At 41.1% G+C, this 20615-nt stretch overlaps 1 protein-coding gene and 1 long non-coding RNA gene across 3 annotated transcripts in view; one reads left to right on the top strand and one right to left on the bottom strand.

Moving 5' to 3' along the window:
* LOC145449566 (guanine nucleotide exchange factor subunit RIC1-like) overlaps nt 1-20615 on the bottom strand; it is a 243314-nt gene that overhangs the window by 170300 nt on the left and 52399 nt on the right. The window lies entirely within an intron of this gene.
* On the top strand, nt 11217-12084 carry LOC145449585 (uncharacterized). The gene is made up of 2 exons (XR_013918299.1): nt 11217-11366; nt 11646-12084. It is a non-coding gene; the product is annotated as an uncharacterized LOC145449585 (long non-coding RNA).

Genomic DNA, 20615 nt, shown 5'->3' with positions numbered 1-20615 from the left:
TTGTTTTTCAAACCTGTTGGACACTTTCCCAATCCAAGGAAGATGCAAATAAACAGGACATTTTCTAGGTCCAAACGGTTTAACTTTTCTGAAATCTTTGAGTTTACGATCTATGGTCATTTTAATGATATGATCAGGATAACCATTTGACTGAAAGATTGACCGAATGTTCTCCAATTCAGAATCAAGTTTGACTTTACTACAAATCATCAGATGACAGTCAATTTTCTATACTTGCTCGTGGCCGTTCTCTGTTTCATTTAAAGGTCCTGGAATCTACGATCATAAAGCTACGAAAGCCGATTCTCTGTCGCCAGAAGGAACGCCTCTACACTCTTGGAATATTTCATTAATGTTATGTGTTGTGTTTTCGGTTATTTATAACCGAATATGTACTCGTTAACGTTTGTTTTGTACCGTTACTACCGTATCTAGCCCGTCTACTAGTTGTTTGTTTTTGTTATTATTACGTCATACAGACAAAATAGTTCTTACATTTCGAATTTGATTCACCCCATCACTAACGTTCGCTACTGATGAGAGTTAGTCGAAAAGCTTTTAGCGAATAAATTAACAATATGAAGTTATTGTTTCGCGTTATTCTGAAGTTCTGTACCACAAATCACTTGTTTAAATACTTTCGCAAACGGTACAGTGACCAACAATTGGAGATCCTGAATAAGTTGGTCAGAACTCGGGGGAAAATTCGAAATCTACGGTATCATGTAGCCTTTCTTAAGGCTTGTATAAAGAAAAGAGTTGTACCAAAGTTTCTGAAGACGAGGATAGAGAAATCGCGTGCTCGCATCAACTCCAGGATTGAGAGTGCATTTTTACATGATGAGATCGAGAACAGCGTAAAAGAGATGAGTACCGTAACTCAACGTTGTGCCAAGCTTAAGCAGCAGGCAGTGCAGTTTCTATCTTATTTTGACCTGATACGGTTTTGTCGTTATATGGCCAAAATTGATGCACGTAAAGAGGATGAGAAGGTACGGCAGAATGAGCGTAACATCAGCTTGCTTCTCAAGACACGATACGGTACCAAGGCAGTTGCTGGTAGTAAGGTTATTACCAACTTATCGGACTATGAGCTGAGTGACACAGAAGAGTTGGTACTATCTCTTGGTCTGGATTTTTCTGTGCCACCGACAGAAATCAAGCGTGAGGAAGTCTTTGCTGAATTTGAGGTATTACTTGGACAATTGTCACATCATCACCAGAAATTTGATGATGAAAGCAGAGCAAAGGAACACAGTGAGAAAATTGTGGCCCTTAAAGCCAAACTAAGTAGCTTAGCGCATGGTTTTTGTGGAACTCCAATCGACAGAAGTGATTTCACGATGACTTCCGATTGCTACAGGAGCATCAGATCCCTGAAATCCAATAAGTCAATTCACATAACCAAACCTGATAAAGGATCTGGTGTAGTCATTTTGAATAAGTGTGACTACATTTCTAAAATGGATTTAATTCTTGGCGACAAGTCTAAATTCGAAATCCTTGGCCCTGCGTGTGACAATGACAACACCTCCAAGATAGAAGCTCGTATTCAGCGTCTACTATTGACCCTCAAGAAGGCGGGAAAAATCTCTTCTGCTGAATACGACGACATCAGACCCACTGGCTCCATTCGACCACGTATGTATGGTCTTCCGAAGACCCATAAATCGAATGTACCCTTACGTCCGATACTATCGATGGTTGGATCAGCGTATCACAAAGTCGCGAAGTGGATTGCGAGATATCTTGAGCCGGTGAGTTTGTTCTATGGTGGTAACTGCATTCGTGACTCGTTCACATTTGCTGATACCATTCGTAATGTTGATCTCGATGAGTCCGAAATCTCTATGTGTTCGTTTGATATATCTAGTTTATTCACGAACGTGCCAGTTCAAGAGACTATAGAGATTTGTGCCAATGAACTCTATGGTGGTGTCCTTCCATCTCCTCCATTCTCAAGGTCTTCTTTTGTTAAATTAATGCGATTGATCACTTGTGATGTCGAATTTAGTTTCAATAACACCATATATACACAGATCGATGGTGTTGCAATGGGATCGCCGCTTGGTCCCATTCTGGCTAACATTTTTGTGGGGTATTACGAAAAACGGTTATTCGAAGATATTGATCGACCATTAATGTATCAAAGATATGTTGATGACACCTTCGCCATATTTGAAAATGAATCCCAGTGTGATTTGTTTCTGAGCAAATTGAATGGTCTTCACCCATCACTGAAATTCACCATGGAAAAAGAGGTCAATAATTCATTAGCATTCCTTGATGTTGTAGTGGAAAAGACGGGTGCTAATTTTGTTACATCAGTTTACCGTAAGCCTACATTCAGTGGGCAATACATTTCGTGGGATTCTTTCTGTCCAGTAAAACGTAAAGTAAATTTGATAAGAACTCTGGTACACAGGGCTCTGATGATTTGTAGTAAAGTCAAACTTGATTCTGAATTGGAGAACATTCGGTCAATCTTTCAGTCAAATGGTTATCCTGATCATATCATTAAAATGACCATAGATCGTAAACTCAAAGATTTCAGAAAAGTTAAACCGTTTGGACCTAGAAAATGTCCTGTTTATTTGCATCTTCCTTGGATTGGGAAAGTGTCCAACAGGTTTGAAAAACAAATTAAATCGTCAGTGAGCCATTGTTTTTCACAAGTAGAACCTCAGATAATCTTCATGACGAAATCTCTGATGCCTGCAACGCAAAAGGATGTGCTACCTGCGACAAATCAAAGCAACATAATATATGAATACACGTGCCGATGTGACAGTCGGTATGTAGGTCGCACGTCTCAGCGCTTGCAGCAAAGAATTCGCCAGCATGTCCCACGGCAAATTAGAATAAATATTGTTTCTCCAACTCCTTCATCGCAGTCTGTTGACACACTGCGTGATTATGATCAAGTTACTGCTTGTAATTCGGCTATTGGACAGCATCTCTTATCCCATCCAGAATGTGCTGATCATTACAATGACAGTCAATTTTCTATACTTGCTCGTGGCCGTTCTCTGTTTCATTTAAAGGTCCTGGAATCTACGATCATAAAGCTACGAAAGCCGATTCTCTGTCGCCAGAAGGAACGCCTCTACACTCTTGGAATATTTCATTAATGTTATGTGTTGTGTTTTCGGTTATTTATAACCGAATATGTACTCGTTAACGTTTGTTTTGTACCGTTACTACCGTATCTAGCCCGTCTACTAGTTGTTTGTTTTTGTTATTATTACGTCATACAGACAAAATAGTTCTTACATTTCGAATTTGATTCACCCCATCACTAACGTTCGCTACTGATGAGAGTTAGTCGAAAAGCTTTTAGCGAATAAATTAACAATATGAAGTTATTGTTTCGCGTTATTCTGAAGTTCTGTACCACAAATCACTTGTTTAAATACTTTCGCAAACGGTACAGTGACCAACAATTGGAGATCCTGAATAAGTTGGTCAGAACTCGGGGGAAAATTCGAAATCTACGGTATCATGTAGCCTTTCTTAAGGCTTGTATAAAGAAAAGAGTTGTACCAAAGTTTCTGAAGACGAGGATAGAGAAATCGCGTGCTCGCATCAACTCCAGGATTGAGAGTGCATTTTTACATGATGAGATCGAGAACAGCGTAAAAGAGATGAGTACCGTAACTCAACGTTGTGCCAAGCTTAAGCAGCAGGCAGTGCAGTTTCTATCTTATTTTGACCTGATACGGTTTTGTCGTTATATGGCCAAAATTGATGCACGTAAAGAGGATGAGAAGGTACGGCAGAATGAGCGTAACATCAGCTTGCTTCTCAAGACACGATACGGTACCAAGGCAGTTGCTGGTAGTAAGGTTATTACCAACTTATCGGACTATGAGCTGAGTGACACAGAAGAGTTGGTACTATCTCTTGGTCTGGATTTTTCTGTGCCACCGACAGAAATCAAGCGTGAGGAAGTCTTTGCTGAATTTGAGGTATTACTTGGACAATTGTCACATCATCACCAGAAATTTGATGATGAAAGCAGAGCAAAGGAACACAGTGAGAAAATTGTGGCCCTTAAAGCCAAACTAAGTAGCTTAGCGCATGGTTTTTGTGGAACTCCAATCGACAGAAGTGATTTCACGATGACTTCCGATTGCTACAGGAGCATCAGATCCCTGAAATCCAATAAGTCAATTCACATAACCAAACCTGATAAAGGATCTGGTGTAGTCATTTTGAATAAGTGTGACTACATTTCTAAAATGGATTTAATTCTTGGCGACAAGTCTAAATTCGAAATCCTTGGCCCTGCGTGTGACAATGACAACACCTCCAAGATAGAAGCTCGTATTCAGCGTCTACTATTGACCCTCAAGAAGGCGGGAAAAATCTCTTCTGCTGAATACGACGACATCAGACCCACTGGCTCCATTCGACCACGTATGTATGGTCTTCCGAAGACCCATAAATCGAATGTACCCTTACGTCCGATACTATCGATGGTTGGATCAGCGTATCACAAAGTCGCGAAGTGGATTGCGAGATATCTTGAGCCGGTGAGTTTGTTCTATGGTGGTAACTGCATTCGTGACTCGTTCACATTTGCTGATACCATTCGTAATGTTGATCTCGATGAGTCCGAAATCTCTATGTGTTCGTTTGATATATCTAGTTTATTCACGAACGTGCCAGTTCAAGAGACTATAGAGATTTGTGCCAATGAACTCTATGGTGGTGTCCTTCCATCTCCTCCATTCTCAAGGTCTTCTTTTGTTAAATTAATGCGATTGATCACTTGTGATGTCGAATTTAGTTTCAATAACACCATATATACACAGATCGATGGTGTTGCAATGGGATCGCCGCTTGGTCCCATTCTGGCTAACATTTTTGTGGGGTATTACGAAAAACGGTTATTCGAAGATATTGATCGACCATTAATGTATCAAAGATATGTTGATGACACCTTCGCCATATTTGAAAATGAATCCCAGTGTGATTTGTTTCTGAGCAAATTGAATGGTCTTCACCCATCACTGAAATTCACCATGGAAAAAGAGGTCAATAATTCATTAGCATTCCTTGATGTTGTAGTGGAAAAGACGGGTGCTAATTTTGTTACATCAGTTTACCGTAAGCCTACATTCAGTGGGCAATACATTTCGTGGGATTCTTTCTGTCCAGTAAAACGTAAAGTAAATTTGATAAGAACTCTGGTACACAGGGCTCTGATGATTTGTAGTAAAGTCAAACTTGATTCTGAATTGGAGAACATTCGGTCAATCTTTCAGTCAAATGGTTATCCTGATCATATCATTAAAATGACCATAGATCGTAAACTCAAAGATTTCAGAAAAGTTAAACCGTTTGGACCTAGAAAATGTCCTGTTTATTTGCATCTTCCTTGGATTGGGAAAGTGTCCAACAGGTTTGAAAAACAAATTAAATCGTCAGTGAGCCATTGTTTTTCACAAGTAGAACCTCAGATAATCTTCATGACGAAATCTCTGATGCCTGCAACGCAAAAGGATGTGCTACCTGCGACAAATCAAAGCAACATAATATATGAATACACGTGCCGATGTGACAGTCGGTATGTAGGTCGCACGTCTCAGCGCTTGCAGCAAAGAATTCGCCAGCATGTCCCACGGCAAATTAGAATAAATATTGTTTCTCCAACTCCTTCATCGCAGTCTGTTGACACACTGCGTGATTATGATCAAGTTACTGCTTGTAATTCGGCTATTGGACAGCATCTCTTATCCCATCCAGAATGTGCTGATCATTACAATGACAGTCAATTTTCTATACTTGCTCGTGGCCGTTCTCTGTTTCATTTAAAGGTCCTGGAATCTACGATCATAAAGCTACGAAAGCCGATTCTCTGTCGCCAGAAGGAACGCCTCTACACTCTTGGAATATTTCATTAATGTTATGTGTTGTGTTTTCGGTTATTTATAACCGAATATGTACTCGTTAACGTTTGTTTTGTACCGTTACTACCGTATCTAGCCCGTCTACTAGTTGTTTGTTTTTGTTATTATTACGTCATACAGACAAAATAGTTCTTACATTTCGAATTTGATTCACCCCATCACTAACGTTCGCTACTGATGAGAGTTAGTCGAAAAGCTTTTAGCGAATAAATTAACAATATGAAGTTATTGTTTCGCGTTATTCTGAAGTTCTGTACCACAAATCACTTGTTTAAATACTTTCGCAAACGGTACAGTGACCAACAATTGGAGATCCTGAATAAGTTGGTCAGAACTCGGGGGAAAATTCGAAATCTACGGTATCATGTAGCCTTTCTTAAGGCTTGTATAAAGAAAAGAGTTGTACCAAAGTTTCTGAAGACGAGGATAGAGAAATCGCGTGCTCGCATCAACTCCAGGATTGAGAGTGCATTTTTACATGATGAGATCGAGAACAGCGTAAAAGAGATGAGTACCGTAACTCAACGTTGTGCCAAGCTTAAGCAGCAGGCAGTGCAGTTTCTATCTTATTTTGACCTGATACGGTTTTGTCGTTATATGGCCAAAATTGATGCACGTAAAGAGGATGAGAAGGTACGGCAGAATGAGCGTAACATCAGCTTGCTTCTCAAGACACGATACGGTACCAAGGCAGTTGCTGGTAGTAAGGTTATTACCAACTTATCGGACTATGAGCTGAGTGACACAGAAGAGTTGGTACTATCTCTTGGTCTGGATTTTTCTGTGCCACCGACAGAAATCAAGCGTGAGGAAGTCTTTGCTGAATTTGAGGTATTACTTGGACAATTGTCACATCATCACCAGAAATTTGATGATGAAAGCAGAGCAAAGGAACACAGTGAGAAAATTGTGGCCCTTAAAGCCAAACTAAGTAGCTTAGCGCATGGTTTTTGTGGAACTCCAATCGACAGAAGTGATTTCACGATGACTTCCGATTGCTACAGGAGCATCAGATCCCTGAAATCCAATAAGTCAATTCACATAACCAAACCTGATAAAGGATCTGGTGTAGTCATTTTGAATAAGTGTGACTACATTTCTAAAATGGATTTAATTCTTGGCGACAAGTCTAAATTCGAAATCCTTGGCCCTGCGTGTGACAATGACAACACCTCCAAGATAGAAGCTCGTATTCAGCGTCTACTATTGACCCTCAAGAAGGCGGGAAAAATCTCTTCTGCTGAATACGACGACATCAGACCCACTGGCTCCATTCGACCACGTATGTATGGTCTTCCGAAGACCCATAAATCGAATGTACCCTTACGTCCGATACTATCGATGGTTGGATCAGCGTATCACAAAGTCGCGAAGTGGATTGCGAGATATCTTGAGCCGGTGAGTTTGTTCTATGGTGGTAACTGCATTCGTGACTCGTTCACATTTGCTGATACCATTCGTAATGTTGATCTCGATGAGTCCGAAATCTCTATGTGTTCGTTTGATATATCTAGTTTATTCACGAACGTGCCAGTTCAAGAGACTATAGAGATTTGTGCCAATGAACTCTATGGTGGTGTCCTTCCATCTCCTCCATTCTCAAGGTCTTCTTTTGTTAAATTAATGCGATTGATCACTTGTGATGTCGAATTTAGTTTCAATAACACCATATATACACAGATCGATGGTGTTGCAATGGGATCGCCGCTTGGTCCCATTCTGGCTAACATTTTTGTGGGGTATTACGAAAAACGGTTATTCGAAGATATTGATCGACCATTAATGTATCAAAGATATGTTGATGACACCTTCGCCATATTTGAAAATGAATCCCAGTGTGATTTGTTTCTGAGCAAATTGAATGGTCTTCACCCATCACTGAAATTCACCATGGAAAAAGAGGTCAATAATTCATTAGCATTCCTTGATGTTGTAGTGGAAAAGACGGGTGCTAATTTTGTTACATCAGTTTACCGTAAGCCTACATTCAGTGGGCAATACATTTCGTGGGATTCTTTCTGTCCAGTAAAACGTAAAGTAAATTTGATAAGAACTCTGGTACACAGGGCTCTGATGATTTGTAGTAAAGTCAAACTTGATTCTGAATTGGAGAACATTCGGTCAATCTTTCAGTCAAATGGTTATCCTGATCATATCATTAAAATGACCATAGATCGTAAACTCAAAGATTTCAGAAAAGTTAAACCGTTTGGACCTAGAAAATGTCCTGTTTATTTGCATCTTCCTTGGATTGGGAAAGTGTCCAACAGGTTTGAAAAACAAATTAAATCGTCAGTGAGCCATTGTTTTTCACAAGTAGAACCTCAGATAATCTTCATGACGAAATCTCTGATGCCTGCAACGCAAAAGGATGTGCTACCTGCGACAAATCAAAGCAACATAATATATGAATACACGTGCCGATGTGACAGTCGGTATGTAGGTCGCACGTCTCAGCGCTTGCAGCAAAGAATTCGCCAGCATGTCCCACGGCAAATTAGAATAAATATTGTTTCTCCAACTCCTTCATCGCAGTCTGTTGACACACTGCGTGATTATGATCAAGTTACTGCTTGTAATTCGGCTATTGGACAGCATCTCTTATCCCATCCAGAATGTGCTGATCATTACAATGACAGTCAATTTTCTATACTTGCTCGTGGCCGTTCTCTGTTTCATTTAAAGGTCCTGGAATCTACGATCATAAAGCTACGAAAGCCGATTCTCTGTCGCCAGAAGGAACGCCTCTACACTCTTGGAATATTTCATTAATGTTATGTGTTGTGTTTTCGGTTATTTATAACCGAATATGTACTCGTTAACGTTTGTTTTGTACCGTTACTACCGTATCTAGCCCGTCTACTAGTTGTTTGTTTTTGTTATTATTACGTCATACAGACAAAATAGTTCTTACATTTCGAATTTGATTCACCCCATCACTAACGTTCGCTACTGATGAGAGTTAGTCGAAAAGCTTTTAGCGAATAAATTAACAATATGAAGTTATTGTTTCGCGTTATTCTACAGTGCAGAACCTACCAAAGTTCGTTTGTGAACGTGAACCTCACGTTCACACCATCCCTAGTAGAAGCTAATTTGTGCGGCTTTCGACACGTTATTCAATTAGTAAGTGTTGGCGGGCGTCGACATACAAATATTATTTACGAATTGACTACCGATTTTATTCAATCTTAAAATTTTCTTCGCGCTGAGCGTGATTCAATGCGAATTCATTTTTCGATTTTACAATAGTATACCATTTGCAATCTGAGCCCCACAGTACAGATGCGATCGGTGGCGAGATAGAGTAGTGGTTCGTTCCGTCGTTCCACAGCTCCAACACGAATGGGTTGCGCGTTCGAGTTCGACTTCAGAATTCCTACCAAGTGTTGGAGGTCTATCTAAGCTCCTCCTCGCCATCGCATCCGTGTAACCGGTGTCTTAAAAGCCTAGAATTGGGCCGTTATACAAGTCGGTAAATATGGAATAATAATGAAGAATGCCGGCCTGGTGTAAAATGGCCAATGTAGTCGAAACACCATAAATATGAAACACAACAACAACAAAAACAACGACAACAAATGCGAATAGCAGCGGAAAATGATGCGCCCGATATAGAAATACCAACTTGTAATCGTGTGCTTCTCACGAAAGAAATTTGTTTCTGGTACGTTTGGACGATTCCAATTGCTGTTCACGGCCGCATTTCGATTACTTATGTAGCCTACGGCTGCATTCCTGTGCGTATTCCGTAATCAACTAACTGGGCGTCAAATAGGCTACCCATATTAAACTCTCCATGTCCATTTCCGTTGAACTCCAAACTAATGTAATTTCTCATATGGGCGTACTATACACACCGAAATCGCGAGTGGCCATGTTTTGAAAAATTACTGGAAAACGTTATGGTCGCGCCAAGCTCGAACATTTTTTCAGATTCACAAATGAATTTCGTCATTATTATTAGTATATTCACATATTGCAATCAAATATTTTTCCTTTATCATTTATCATGGGATCAGATTCGCTGGTGGAGTTGATGGAGGTAGTGTGTTCGGAAATTTAGGGCAAGTTACAAATGATGATGCATCTTTGGGTGGACCAATTGTTATTAGTCACTTTGTTGCATGCTATTATTTATTGACCTTCCATCAGGATTGTCGGTAGGCTACAGCGGAAATATATTGGAATCGTCTGAACCAGTGGTTCCCAACCTTTTGGGATGTCGGGACAGCATTTAAAACTTCAGAGTACGAAAGGAGCTGCAAAAAAACACTGGAGTATAGGCTATACTTATAACGAAAATATAATACCTGTGCTCTCACCATCCAGCTAATTCAAAAGCATGCACAATTACACATATTGCACATGGACTTCTATAGATTCTATATCGGTTATTATAGCATTGGTACAAGCAAATTGGCGACTACTATCATGTCGTGATGTGATAGCTCTTCAGTAGGGCTGTTCAAAAATAACTTTTTTCTTCGGATTCCAGCCATTCACTGTTTAAATTGTCAGGTTACCCTAAAAAACGCTGCACACCAAATTTGGTTCGATTCTAACAAGTATAGGACTCCGCAGATCCAATTAAAATTTTTAATTTATTATGAAAAATTTTTAAAAAAAAATTTCCCAATTTTCCTGCCAACCCCATGAAATTGTTGAGCTGTCTTCAAAGACGTTGCAAAACAAATTTGAGTCAATTCCGACCAGTAGAAGCGGAGTTATGTGCGTTTTTCGTTGATAAATCGCGGATTATCCAACAATCAAGGATAATCCGAGAAATTTCAACGAAAAACTCCAATAACTCCGCTTCTACTGGTCGGAATTGACTCAAATTTGTTTTGCAACGTCTTTGAAGACAGCTCAACAATTTCACGGGGTTGGCAGAAAAATTTGGAAATTTTTTTTTTTAATTTTCCATAATAAATTAAAAATTTTAATTGGATCTGCGGAGGCCTTTACTGGTTGGAATCGAGTGAAATTTGGTGAGCAAGGGTTTCTACTGCAACCTGACGATTTAAGAGGTGATCGGCTTGAATCGGGAAAAAAAAGTTATTTTTGAACAGCCCTACTCTTCAGTCTTCATGCATTCCCGCAGCACTTCATACGCACGTTTGCGGGGAATTATACGCTGAGCAATGTTGGACTTATTGCAATTTATTCTAGTCTATGGCGAGCCGTTATTTCGATGTCAGTAAAATTGTGTCGAAATTTACTCTTCACAGAGACGATATATAAAGGTCTTGACCAGCAGAACTCAAGATACATCCTTGTCTGACGGGTATCCACTAGGGATGGTGTGAACGTGAGGTTCACGTTCGTGTTCTGTGTGTGAACCTGTGAAATTTAGAGGTTCGCGTTCACAACAGAACCTTGGTAGGTTCTGCACTGTGAACCTTTTTGGTAAATTGTAATTTGCACTTCATTATAAGATCTTTGGTTCAAGTTTATTGCATTTCAACTGCAGGTCACTCTATGCATGGCGCCTGCAGCATAAAAAATCAACACTAAACGAGCATGCACCATGACAACCTTAAAAGTTTTACTTGTTTTTTGTTACCAAAAATTTCTCGAAATATTCAGCATTCCGTTTTGAATATTTAGTGACTCTCCGCTGTGAGCTTGATCCGCAATCACACAACATCACGAGCGATATACGTAGTCAGCGAATGATGCTTATTCAACCGATCAATGACATTGATATCGTTTTCTGATGTAAAATAGCGAGCGGGCGTACGGGGTCAATCTTGACTTCATATCTTTACTGTATCATTAAAACCAAATTCGTTCGATTAGGGTGCTGGCTACTGCTATATAACTTGTTGTTTATGGCATCAGTAGCGAGTATAGAAACCCGTCATACACTCTGCTCAACATCAATGTAGCAATACTCAGACCCCGAACACATTGTCCGGTCTGGCTAAGACCATTGAGGCGTAAGCTTATATTTCATGGTAAGTCCTCGTCGAAATTGTTGGCAAAGCGACGGAATGTATTGATTTTATGAGATTATTATATCCTTTGATAACCGCGGTTGATACATTTAGCGACGTTTAAAACGCCAATATGTAGCCTACTACAGCAATGCGACATTATGTGGCCCGAGTCTTCGCTAGGTATCGTGTACATTAATATAGGCTATCACTTCATTGAAAGATAGGGTTGGAATTAGCAATATGACGTCACGAGGTTCACGTTCGTGTTCACACAGAACCTTTCAAAAAGGTTCGCGTTCACACGAACCCGAACCTTTCAGAGGTTCACACCATCCCTAGTATCCACTATCCATTCATGCTTTTGACGTCAGTCTGCAAGAACTCTCTTTCCCGGATTTCGGAAGCGGCCTTGGGCGGCTTTAGACATAACTAATATCCCTCATATTAGCATTCATATACATAAAATGGCAATAGCTATTCATAGAAACAAACGACAACTGTCGTCTATTATATTTTTGTGGCATATTCAGAGGTCAATCAGCGCCACGAAAGGCTACCTTGGGGGAGCATGGCTCTGAAAACCGCGGTTGGGAACGACCGGCATAAACGTACCAGAAACAAATTTCTTTCGTGAGAAGCACACTATTCCAAGCTGGTATTTCTATATGGGGCGCATCATTTTTATCTGCGGTTCGCGTCTGTACTCGGGGGCTCAGATTACAATGAAGTATAGCATTGAATCGCGCGTAGCGCGAAGAAAATTTCAAGATTATTTAAAATTAAATTAATCGAAAATTCAATATGCCTGTCGACGGCCGCCAACACATACTAATTAAATTACGTGTCACGGCCGCACAAATTTCCTTCTACGGCTGCAGGTTGCCCACCCCTGACCTAGCTCAACTGAAAAAGGCCATGCAGGATGTGAAGGGAAGGCTTTTCTATTGCTGACTAATAGGCTAATATAAAATTTGTAATTGAGCAGAGAAATTTAAAACGTAGCTTGAAGAACTTTGAGTGTAGATTTTTAGGGGTTTGCCGGCCCGTAATCTACGGTTTGAAATTTCAACGGCCCGCAAGCAAAAAGGGTTGAGTGTCACCGTGTTAGCACCCCACATGCACGATGCTACTACTTATCAGAATCTAGTCGTTTCTATAGCAGTGGAATCTTGATCCCGAAATATAATGTGTAGCCTATCAGTCAAACCAAATGCCACAGCTTACCCCGAGTTACTATGGTCTTCGCCAATGACGTTTGCGTGTAACGATCAATTCGCCCCGCTCCCCTTTCTTTGTCTTGTATGTCAGACTTGCTGTAACTACGTCCCATGATTGTTGTGCTAATTTAGCATCCTACCGACGATCAGCAATTAAATTTCTGTGTTTCTCTATCGGACAGCAGAACAGAATATGATTCTATAGATATATATTAGGCTATATAAAGTATAGGGTCGTCCAAAATTCGGAAAATTAAAAAAATGCTGCGTATCGATGGCTCATTCTGTATACACACCAGAATATATCCGGATATGAGCTGCAGCTCTCTCAGGTCACGGTGTTCCGTGACTCACCAAGCAGAATATCAATTAGTTAAACAATCCGTGTAAATTAAACACTGTATGTTTGATGGATATTTGTGTCGCAGACTCAAAGTGTGTAGATGGTTTCATATCTATCGTATTATCGGCGGTTCCACACCATGTACAGTACATATTGTACATTGTACAATGCACCGTAATGAACAGAGATTGGAGGATGTCGAAACGACCAAGTATAGGCCTATATACTTTCTCTCAATTTAACATCCACATCGGTCCAGTGCCCGATGTAACAGTGTTCGATCTTGATTTTTAGGCTGTCTCTCCGCTGTATACGTGTTCCTTGCACGTTTCATTTACCGTTCACCGGGTCTTTCTCGCAGTCTGACTATGACCGCTTTTCCCAAAAGTGACGCCATTGTGCGCTGTGAATCCATTATCCGATCGTCGCTCACCTCAAGCCCGTTACTCTCGCACGCTGGTCACATGTCTCATGAAGCATATATTTTCACTGTTAATCCGATTTGGTTCATGTAGATCAGTGGTTCTCAATCACTTTATTGATTGTACTATACCAGAAGACATTTTCAAACTTTTCGCACCCCATGACTGCCTCGATGTCCTTAAATGTACTTCTTTGACTGATAAATGTACGCGAACTGAACAGCTTGTTAAAGATGATGGACTGTATTCTATTTTTCGCTTTAAGTTGATCTTTGCTATAAGCATCATTTTTATCATAATCGGTAACCTTCATTCGGAATTACCGAATACTGTATAGCCCGGCACTGATCTAATATAACACATTTGTTACGAAATCACGGATAACATCCCAAAGTAATTCACGTACAGAGTGAAGAGATATTCGCGCAAGATGGAATAAATTCAATCGAAGAGGTTCTTGTCATTTTCAATATTCTTGTAACAAGCACATGTAAAATTTACAACTATTTTACCGCCTATACTATAAATTTCACCCCCTAAATTTCGGATTTGCACTGCGAATGCTGTAGTACTTCGCCCTGCGTTTTAATGCAGTGGTTTTAACCTTTAATAATCCGGCGAACACTAACGCAATTCTGCAAGCCTTCGGGGACCAGAAATTTTCGGTGAGTCACAAAAGCAAAATCCACCACAATACACATCTAACGCATTACCATTACAGAGTATTATTAAAACAAAACCATCAAACTATATGATTGTCTTGTCACACGAAAACATATTTAATATTTATTGAAAAATCAGTGTGACTTCTACTTTTCCCTTTCAAATATCAGTTCAGAAGCGCGACTCTTCACCTTGGAAAGTGTCATAGTATTCTTCTGTCGAAACGCAACAGCGTGACTCCAATTCCTTAATTGCAACTGAGCTTATACGTTGGAGAAAGAATTGGCATTTCAGAAGGAAGGCGTTTCGATTTAGAGCCCCAGCCTGCGTACGACATTGCAAACAACGTATCGCCACAGCAGTAGGAAGTCGACTACCGATCTGGCGCAAAAATGCCGGCAGGCTGCAATCAATGATGACAGTGACGGGCGTGTCATCACAAATCCTACGTTTGAGTTCAATGTGTGTCTTCTTGACCTCCTACGGAACCCTTTAGACTGGCTCAGCGAAACCTGGTTAAGAACTACTACTGTCTTTCATTAATAATAATAGCCTACGTCTGGAAGCTGGTTGATCTAGAATAGCTGGTGGATCCATTCTACGGAATAGGGAAACCAGTGCAGATTTAGTTAAGTTTACTGCAGATAGCTACTGAAACTTCATGCTGTGTCTACTGGTCCAACGAATACCTTACTTGCATGCGTAATAATCCACCCATTATTTTATACCCTTAGACACACCGGAAGAGAATTTCAATCGATATAATTTGACGTGGACATTGGATATATATCAGTGATATGTTATGATACGATTGCACTGAAATGACACCGCATTCATCTACCGACGTCGATCAATGAAATCAGATTTCGCTCGATTTTCGACTCGTTTGACCGCTGGGGTTCAAACCAATGTTAATCCGAAGATTTTCCGGATACAATATATGGTGCGACAAATAACCACCAGACATTCGTGGTTTTCGAAATCCCACCTTTCCAATACAATATTCCTCCCCATTAAAGGTTCATTTATATTAAATATTGTTTTACCCACAAACCAAGTAGCTTACCTCACTATATCTCGTACCCATATCGAGTAAAATGAATGGACGCTTTGTGGACACGAAACAAAGGATGTCACTTCTCAATTGGAGCGCCTAGGCTAGAGGTGAGGTAGATAATAAAGTTCCTCTGGAAACAACTGCTGTATCTTCGATATCTTCAGTATCAGGAAGTCTTCCTCATCGGCTGTCTTGTATATGCTTTTCCTTGCTGAATTTTTCATTATGCCAACTGGGTCGCTATTATAAAATATATTCACTAAAAGCTCGGCAACTGACTTTCAGACCAACCAGTGGTGAAGTTCATTTCACATTATTACCAGCATGATCATTTCCCACACCAACTATAAGCAACATGTCGATACGATTTCCAAAAAGTGCTCCAACAGACTGAATCTAATCAGAGTCGTGACTGGCACTACATGGGGAGCGAGTAAAAGCCATTGCTGCAGCTTTTCAGGGCGGTGATACGCTCACTGATTGACTATAGAGGGTTACCAGCATATTACTTCGCCCCAAAAAAGTATCTGGACAAGTTACGTACCATACGAAATCAAGCTCTCTGCCTCTTCTGCGGAGCAATGCGCAGCACTCCCATTTGTGCACTGGAAGCATCATGTGACCAACTTCCTCTATATCTACGCCACAAACAGCTTAACCTTAACTATCGCTGTCACCTTAGACCAGGGGTGGGCAAACTTTTGAGCCCGCGGACCGCATTCAACATCTGAATCCCTTCGCGGGCCGCAATTTATAAAATTGGGATTATAAATCAAAACGCAATATTGGTATTTGAATATATAGTAAGGGTATGGAGATAATATATATAATATATGCTTATTAAAAACAATCCATACATTGCTTTGATGATATCGCACACGCGTCAGTAACAGTAGCAAGATTTTGTAGGCTGGTCGACCTCAATAACCAATTTGTCAAAACTATAGAGATGAAAGTAGATTGTCCCGATTCTTAGAACAGGATTTAAATTTAAATCTGTGAGCAGCGATCTGTTCATAGCTTTACTAATTCCACAATTGGAGCAGTTCCAGGACACAAATTCCTTACAGCATCATAACCATGTTAGCGAGATGTGGCGAGATAGAGCAGTGGTATAATCCGCGGCTGCAACGCCAAAGGGTTGCGGGTTCAAGTCCAACCGAGGTCGACTTCCGAATTCGTATGGAGGTTTATCTAGGCTCCTCCCCGCCATCTCGTCCGCGTATATGCGGTGTGTTACAAAAGCCTAGAAGTCGGCAGTTACGGAATATAAATGAAAAAGATCGACCTGATGCAAAGGACCATAGTAGTCGACAAACACCACCAATACCACAAACAACAACAACAACCATGTTAGCATCAAACACGCTTCTACTGTGCGTAGATAAAATATAAATACCCTAATTCTACGCATACAGAGAACGAATCTACCTAAGTCAGGGGCGAATCGTTTTATATGTATATATCACACTAGTGATCCGAATTATGTCAATCTCGTCTAGGATTTCTGTGCTCTTCACCAGTTGAAACCTTTCAAACTGCGTGTTCCTTGAGATAGGGCTGTCGCGCCAGAAATTAAACATAAAAAATATTATAGGAAGTATTTACCTTAGAACAGTGGTTCTCAAACTTTTCAAGACACGCACCCCTCCACTTTTGATGGTAAAAGAGTTCGCGCCCCCTTATCGCCATATCACAAAACGCAAACAGGATGCTAGCAAACCTAGCGGATAGTTGGATGGCATGGAAGGTTACGACTGTGGATGAGAGATTTTTAAATATTGAATTCAGACTCAATCCAGAGCAATAATAGTGAATGGGATGTAGATCGCGCGGGGCGCGAAAAATTTGTCACTTGAGCCCAGCTTCGCGCCCCCTTTCAGATACTTTCACGCCCCAAGGGGATGGGGGGGGGGCGGGGTGCGCCACCAGTTTGCGAACCACTGCCTTAGAATTATCATGGTGAAATATATTAAGGTAAAGTTTAATCATGTCACAGCATTAATTCGATTTTGGGTACGCATTCTTTAGACTCTTGCGGACCGCACAGAAGGGTATGGAGGGCCGCATGCGGCCCGCGGGTCGTAGTTTGCCCATCCCCTGCCTTAGACGGTTCCAGGCTCACGAAGACCCAACAATAGGAGTTCTTGAAGACTCTTGGCAGGAGATATATAGCCTCATGACCACCAATGTCGAGTCTCTAAATAACCTTGTCCTGGAAAGAAAAACTCTTCCAGATTTGCCTCCATGGCCGATGCAATCACCTAACATTGATTTAGACCTTGCAAAAATCATGAAAAAAGATATCGCACCCCTGTCACATAAACCCATAGTCCTGGACTTCATATTCGAACGATATAACGATGCCACTGAAATATACACTGACGGCTCTAAATCAACAGAGGGAGCGTTTACCACCCCGTTGCTGATGATAAACTTTTCCCAACCGTGTTCCACCCTAAAGTCAATCTTCTCCATGGAAGCACAAGCCATTCTCCACGCTCTAAAATCGATATGCCAGAATGGTTCATACCGTCAAAGATATCTGATTCTCTCAGACAGCCTGAGCGTACTATCCGCTATGACCAACTTGCAGGCACAGCCAGTGTTGCCAATTTAGCGATTTTCGCGCTAGATCTAGCGATTTTTCATCCGGTTTAGCGCCAAAAAATATGGATCTAGCGCCTAGCGATAAATCTAGCGATTTTTGAAAAAGTATTTAGCGATTATTTAGCGCTTTTTTACCGAAAATAACCACTAAAGATCAGTTCTGGCTGACGACTGCATTGGCTTTACCGGTCACCAAGTGCGGACTCCGATGATATATAATTATAGATTACTACCTACCGATAGATAGTAGTAGTTACGCAACTCCTGGCGGTTACGCATGGGCAAACAGTGTCTCTTCTTGCTGAGTAATCTAAAAGTAGCATAGTTGGCAGTGCTACATCTGGCGACCTGAACGCTGAAATTTAATATAATTGGCCAATGGCCATGATCGAAAGATAGTGTCGCAGTGCTTTCGAAAATACAAAATAAAATCTCGTCCGGACAATGGAACCGTGCACCCCGAAACAGCCCTCAAAGTCTGAAAACCGGCATTATTGCTCCAACAATGGCACCGCCGCAACACAATGAACATAACAATGACCAATTTCGTCCAGCGATTGTTCTTATCAATGCCGAATTCCAGACTTTGGGGGCTGTTTTGAGGTCGCTCTAATGTCTGGTCATTCGTTTAAGACCAGATTAATTACATTTCATACACCGGGTTGGTCCTCGGATTATTTTCTTAAGGTCTCCACTTATAGTGGCAAACAAACCCGTTTCAATGTCGTGTTGTGTCGGGTCAAGTCGCATGTCGTGTACACGTGTGTCAAGTCGCATGTCGTGTTCAAGTAGGCCAACTCCAACACAGTTTAGAGAAGAAGTCAAGCGCATAACCACGGCACATCGCATCACGTATTCACGGACGCATCGAGTAAGGCACGCTGATATAGTGAGCGGTTATGCCTGCAAACCTGGTCAGTGTTCACGTATAGCGATCGTTGCGCAAAGCGATCTGCTTTATTGAAATGGACTGCCGTTTTGTCCCGCTTAGATATGACTATTACGCATTATGAACTAGAAATATGATAAGTGACTTTGACCCCAGACGAGTAAAATATAGCTGAGAAGAATATATCGATATAATGGTTCAATTTAACACCTTTTGCAGATTTAGCGCTATTTTTTAGCGCTTTTTTCTCAATATTTAGCGCCATCTAGCGATTTTTGACACCAGTTTTAGCGATTTTCTGCCATACAGAGTTGGCAACACTGGGCACAGCAAACGCAGAATGTCATATATGAATGTGGTCGCTTGCTGAATCAAGCGATTCAGAAAGGCGCCATCGTTGTCCTGGCCTGGGTTCCGGGGCATGCTGATATCGGTGGTAATGAGTTAGCTGACAAATTGGCTTGGCAAGCTGCCACGACCGAAATCGAAAATACCCCTTCTCAGACACTTCCAGACGAAATTAGCCACACTGAGGCGAAAGCCAAAGTGGGCTACGTCAAGTCAATACTGTAGAGCGACCTGGAACGCCGAATATCAACGAAATGAGCGAGGAGGTCACTATAGAAATTTCCATAGATCATTGACTGATGGTCAGTGGTCACCTTCCATCGATGCATCGACATAGGCTTTACGAACGAATAATATTTCGGCTTCATTCAAGCCATTGCCGCCTGAAAGCGCATTTATATAAATTGGATGTAGCGACACTGGCCTATGCGGCCATTGTACAGTACCTGAAACAGTCGAGCATTTTTTGCTGCACTGCAATCGATATGATTTTCGTCGAAACTTTTTATTCGACAGGGCGCGCGAGCTCAAAATCCCTGCAACACTCGAAAATCTACTGATTCTCCCCGAAATGTTGTCCCATGTTGCAGAGTTTGTTCTGTCTTGTGGTAGGCCTACTTACTTGTAAATCGGTTCTTGTCCACATTTTGGTATATCGATCGCACATTCTAGTCCGTGACGCACCTGGCCTCACAGGCGAAAAGCGTCACTCACCTTTTCATCAATAATAATAATAATAAATTTCCGACACCACAAGACTGCGATACAATGAACAGATAGGAAGGTGTCGTAACGACCCGGAGTAGTGTTTGAAATCAGACACCCACTTGGGCCTGGGCGATGTACACACTGAATAAAAAGTAATAGAAGGTAATGAAAAAAGGAAAAGCCATGAAAATAAAGTCAACATCAATATGTCAGATCGTGGTCCGGTGATCTCGAGCGCAGACCAGTATCCATTCAGTAGACCAGCAAACGTACTGCGGTGTAAATGGTACCGAGTGCAGATTTCGTACAAAACCTGCTGCGCAATAGCATGTTAGTGACATATTCGGAGTGTACAATGTACTGTACATAGAGGCTGCTTCTCGAGCCGGAGAATCTTACTTCGAGGAAGGCCAACTCCGAATTGTATCTCAATATCTGGAATTGTATTGCGAGATTGCATCGTGTCAACGCAGACTTTAATATTCAATCCGCAAGATAGCG

This window comes from Botryllus schlosseri, chromosome 11, assembly GCF_051294905.1.
Source record: "Botryllus schlosseri isolate E-star chromosome 11, Bs_hap1, whole genome shotgun sequence".
Classification (NCBI taxonomy): domain Eukaryota; kingdom Metazoa; phylum Chordata; class Ascidiacea; order Stolidobranchia; family Styelidae; genus Botryllus; species Botryllus schlosseri.
The sequence above is the reverse complement of the archived record's forward strand: the minus strand, read 5'-3'. Positions and strand labels throughout refer to the sequence as shown.